Raw genomic sequence first — 5,846 nt, forward strand, 5'->3', positions numbered from 1 at the left:
TGTCGGGGGCTGAATTTTAGGTTTGGGGGGTATCTCATTATTGTGAAAACATGTGTTAGCCTCTTCTAGGCCTGATAGGAGCCTACTCTACAAAACTGAGAGGATTCCAAACTCTGACCCCTCCAGGCACTGAGTACGTAATGTAGCAAGTGTTAAGTATCACATGGTGGGCTTGGGCTGGAAAAAAGCGTGTCCATTTTCAAGGTATTTGACCCTGAAAATCCTGGAAAGTAGTAACACATGCACCTGTAGCTACGGGAAAACAAGTGACATCCAGAGACCCCCATTTCACAGTCAGGAGCTGCTGTGAGAATATGTCCTCTGATGATGTAATTTCTACTACTTCCCCCTAAACTGACCTGTCATCAGTACTGTCACTGGTCACTCATCTGTGCCATGGGCTCTTTTCTTACCCTCAGCTTCAGTGTGGCTGTATCCACCACCGCACACCTCTCTCATTCTTAACCTCTCCAGTCCTGCTCTATCCTTAGTTTCTCATCAAAGCCTGCATCTTTCACTTAGCTGTCAGAAGCTACTACTTCCTGCCCCTCCCCTTCCTCCCGTGCAGACCATGGAGAGGCAGCAGGTACTAAGAACAGCACAGGCTTCAGGGGCAGGTAGGGGACACGCTATTGGACCCTCTCCTGCAGAGGACAGACCCAGCTGGGATTGTCTTCAGGATTAAGCAGGTGAGTAGGGAGAGAGCACAAACCAGAGATTGGCCCCCAATAGCCTCCTAGTTCCCTGGAGCCCAGGCCCTGCCTTGGTCCTGTGGCTAAGCCACCTCCAGTTCAATGTCACTGTTTATCACATACTCTGCCCTCTGCCCTGGTCACCGCTGCTTCCTAATCCCTCACCATTAGTAACCAGCTATGAATACTCACATCAAATGAAATGGCGCTCCCAGGCTGGGGGAGAAAGCAGGTTGTGAACAGTAATTACAGGTATAGTGTGAGCTTTGTAGGAGATGAAGCCACAAACACCTCACTGGATTTGATACCAAACAGGACTGAATTTCCAGTCCTCCTCTCTGTTCCTGGCCTGTGTTAGTCGGGTCTACACCATCCTTACCTCTCTTTCCGCTTCTTTCTTACTGTCTCCCAGGCCACCTGCTTCTTCACAGGTAGCGTGGCCTGGAGTCCAGAGAAGAGTGGACAGATCTGGTTCTCAGTCTTTGCCACTTAGTAGGTGTTTGGCCTGGTGCACGTTTTAATATTGGGGGCTGAGGTGGGGCGGTTTGCTGGAGAGATGGCTCAGTGGTTAAGAACACTGGCTGCTCCTGCGGAGAACCCAGATTGGAGTCCTAGCATCCATATGGCAGCTCACAACTGTCTGGAACTGGAGTTATAGACAAGGATCCAGTGCCCTTTTCTGGCCTCTGCAGATACCAGGCATGCATGTGGTACGCAGACAAATATGCAAATAAAATGCCCATGCACATAAAATGTTTTTTGAGAAATAATTTTAGTCTGAGTTTTTGTTGCTTATTTATAAAATGGAAATAATTTCTACCGTATTGGGTTGCTGTGGGAATTAAATAAGGCACTTAGAAGAAGTCACACTTACTACATCATATAAACAGGAAACGGTAATGCTGTCTTGCTACTCCATGGTCTTTCTCCCTCTACCTCCTCTCCCACTACACTCTCTAACCAACCTCCGATTTCTCTGTTCATTTGGACTCGCCGAATGCCCCATCCCCTCTGCCTGGATCTCCGACCTTGGCCTATTCCCTCAGGGCTTGTCAGTGCCAGGCTGGCTCCATTATTGGCAGGTTGGCCCGCTATAACACCCATCTTCTCTGACCCTCCCTGCCAATTCCGTGTGCTCTCATCACATCACTCAGCTGCACCCCTCCAGGCCCTGGTGTTTCTCTAGCTGATGTTATACCCTGGTCTGTGGCTTAGAGGGACTCAGACCTATCTGAAATAGCGGAAAAACACCAGCCAGCTCAGTGAGCGGCCTCCGAGGGTAAAGGGACCTGCTGCCACGCCTGGTGACCTGAGTCTGACTGAAGAACCCACCCGCATAGTTAAAGGAGACAACAGACTCCTGGAAATTGTCCTCTGACCTTCACAGAGGAACAAGGACACAATCACACCCAAAAATATGAAAGTGTAGTAAGAAAAAAAAAGGGGGGGGACGCTAAAATGTTATTATCAGGCTTGATGTTTCTAATTGTGCATCCACAGTTTCCCTAGAGAGCTACACCTCCACACACCAATATTCCCAGTCTTCCTTTGTTCCTCTAGTACCCTAAACTCTAATGTTTTCAGTTCTGTTTGTTTGTTTGTTTGTTTGTTTGTTTGTTTGTTTGTTTTTGAGACAGGGTCACTATGTAGACCAGGCTGGCCTCAAACTCAAAGATCTACCTGCATCGGCATTAAAGGTGTGCGCCACCACTTCCAGGCAAGTCTTCCGGTCTTGCTAGTCCCTGTCCTGCCTCTTTTCTTCCTCCCCTGTTTTCTACCATAGTCAAGGCTTCAGGAAAAAAAAAAAAAAAAAAAAAAGAACTTGAAAGGTGAGAGTTAAGAGTAAATGGAGATGCAGAGAATCATTAGGTCATACTTCAAGAGTAAATGGAGGGCAAGCATGTAAATATTCCATATACACCCACAAACTCTGGGAACTACAAAAGAGAAAAGACACTGCCACAAATGCCTGACTTGGGACCTAGGTCCATTTGTTAGTCTTTCCCTGGAAGGCCAGTGACATACAATAGGAATTGACTGGGTGTTGGGACAAGCTATTGATCGAGATCAAAGTCACTGTGGAGTGGGTGTATGCGGGAAGGAGACATCAGGATTGATGGGGGCAAGGACACATGGAACATGCCTGGGGACGGATAGAAAGTGCCCTCCCACCCTCCATGCAGCTATAACTTGGGCTCCTTTCTGCCACAGTGAATGAAACATTTGCTTGCCAAGTGATGCTCCACAGACCCAATTCTCTCCAAAAGGGGAAAGAGAGAGAGAGAGAGAGAGAGAGAGAGAGAGAGAGAGAGAGAGAGAGAGAGAGAGAGAGAGAGAAAACCAGGTTGAATCCTTGAGAAGTTAGAGCCTTAGAGAAGCCAGCCCAGGAGCTCTGGTGATAAAAAGCTGCAGAAAAGAAGGGGTGTCCTGAGGTCTGCGGGCCACTTTCTGGCAGAAGCAGTTCCCTCTTGCTCTGGAGATCTAAAAGCCTTCGCTTCAATTTAAGCAGGCAAGAGAAGCTGTGAGTCTCCTTGTCCGGAGCCCAGACTGAAGCCTGTGAGGGAAACCGCTTTTCTGTTCTGGACATCCAGTGATAACTTGAAGGAGGTTGTCTAAAGGACATGAGGAGGAGACAAGGCACGAGATGCCGAAAAGCAGCAGCCCAGCGTTTCAGAAGTTCCCCATGACTACTGTTTCCAGTACTAGAAGCTGCGAAGTTGGAGTCCACGGAGAAGACCGAGCAGTCTCATGGGAGAAATCTGGGAAGGTTAGGGGTTTGCTTGGAAATGGAAAGCAGACGATATGCAAACCCCTAACCCTACCCCTGTGGAAAGCCCTGGGCAGCTGAGATGGCATCTAAAGGGCAGGTGGCAAAGCTGCAGAGGAGCTGTTGACACTGGTGAGCCTCTGGAAGCTGGTGCTGTCACACCACAGGGTGAAGCTTCATATGGGAGCTTTGGGAAATGTCCCGGATGTGAAGTCCTGCCCAGCGTTCTTGCTCTAGGCAAACATGATCCAGCAGCCACCGGACATAGTGGGAGAGGGGCTGTGGCAGGGATGGCAGGAAGGACAGAGGAGCAAGAACATGTTTTGGGAGGGGGAGAGCAAGGGTCAGTGCCCTTGCAGAAGATGGGTTTCCATCTGTCCATGACTAGGCTCTGGTTTGTCTTTCCTGACCTTTCTTCACAGCGGGGAGAAAGGCAGATCGCTACCAAAGCTCGCCTGCCGGCTTCTGTGTGATATGTTTGATATTGGGTTGTTAAATTAGGAACCAACTAAATGTCAGACATATTCTCACAGCAGTGAGGAGACTTGGCATCACCCCTCCGCTGCTTCGGTCCCTGGGGCTCTGAGACTCTTCCCGTCCTTTCTGGTTTTGAGACAGGGTCTCTCTATGTAGCCCTGGTGATCCTGGAACTTACTATGTAGACCAGGATGGCCTTGAACTCACAGAGATCCTACTGCCTCTGCCTCCAGGTATTAAAGGCGTGTGCCACCACTGCCCTGTGCCTGTTGCCGTGTGTGTGTGTGTGTGTGTGTGTGTGTGTGTGTGTGTGTGTGTGCATTGTTTTGTTTCTTGAAATGTTGGCAATTGAGCCCCAGGCTCAGATGCCAGGCAAGGGCTCCACCACCAAGCCACAGCTTGTCAGTCTGTTTTGTTTTGTTTTTTACTAATTTCTCTCCACAATTCCCCTGAAAGAGAAGTATCTGGGGCCCATGTTAAACTGGAAGGCTCACATAGAAGTGGGAGAAAGCTGAAATTTGGGGATCAACTCTATATATCTTGCCCTCTAGGATATATCTCTTTTTTTTTTGTCCCTGTGTTTTTCCCCTCTTCCCTATTAGCCCATTTCCTCCCCCTGGTTCTCCTTTGTTCCCTACGCCCTTTCCTTGACTGGCCTCTGAAAGGCTTGCCTTCCCTGCTTTCCTCCCACAGTCAGCAGGTGGGTCCATCCAGCGTCCCTCCCGCTGGGGAGGCTCTCAGGAGTGAGGTAGCTCTGCCCACGCTTGACTCAGTCACCACATTGCTGAGGTTTAGCCTTGACACTAACTTGACATAAAACTAATTAGAACCGTTTCTGTTCTCCCCAGGAGTGAGGTAGCTCTGCCCTGCCCCCACCCCGCGCTTGACTCAGTCACCACATTGCTGAGGTTTAGCCTTGACACTAACTTGACATTAAGAACTAATTAGAACCACTTCTGTTCTCCCCCGCCCCCCACCAACCCCCCATAGCTCTGGTCACCTTGAACAGTGTCCACTTCTCTGGCCTACTCGGGTATATGGCAACTGTGTATGGGCTCAATTGCCACCTGTCAATAACAAGATTCCAGATGGAATTAGAAGCGCGGCTGGCACTGCACTGGGGAACACAGGGATGGCGGTGATGACTATCACGGCATGGTGGGCAGTAGGCTGGGCAGGGGTTCACAGAGGAAGCAGTGGAAGGGGAGCAGTGAGCAACACAGCCTTTGATACATATGGGTGTGAAAGTTCTATTTTAAGAACACCAGGCGAAAACAGAAGTTATGATCTTGTACGGTGACCCTCCTCATTTCTCATCCCACTTGAAACCCTAGGATGGCCTTGCCGATCCCAACCCTCCTGGGCTATCCTATGGCTCTTACAGGCTGACATCTCCCTGCCAATTAGAGAATCCCAAAATAGCACAGCAATTCCAACTGGCAATCTGGGGGAATTGTCAAGGATCATGAGTGACCTCCCTCCTCACTGTTGCTCACGCTCCCTAAATACCAGGAATCAAAAGATCTAACTCAACCAGTAGAGTTTGGTCCATATCCAACACAGTCCAGGGAAAAAGGAGAGAACTAAAAGCAACTGGGACCCTTTGGTGGCTAGAACTGCCAAAGAATTCCCTATTTCAGTGTTCTCTCTGTCCCTCCACTTTTGAAAGATCCACAGAGCTGCCAAGAACGAGTGGAAAGTTTCAAGGTCAGCCTCCCACCACCCCCACTTTCCATTGTCTAAAATCAGCCTCAGCTGTCCCTCAATATTTTTTTCTTGCTGGTGATGTCAGTCTATCAATGCGTGTGACCCTGTGTTCCCCCAGGGGAACAGTGATGGGCGGGAGGGAGCTAGAAGGACCATGTTAGGAATAAGAGGTGGAGCTGTGACCACAGATAAAGGCTCAAACT

Source organism: Peromyscus leucopus, chromosome 6 (genome assembly GCF_004664715.2).
Source record: "Peromyscus leucopus breed LL Stock chromosome 6, UCI_PerLeu_2.1, whole genome shotgun sequence".
Lineage (NCBI taxonomy): Eukaryota > Metazoa > Chordata > Mammalia > Rodentia > Cricetidae > Peromyscus > Peromyscus leucopus.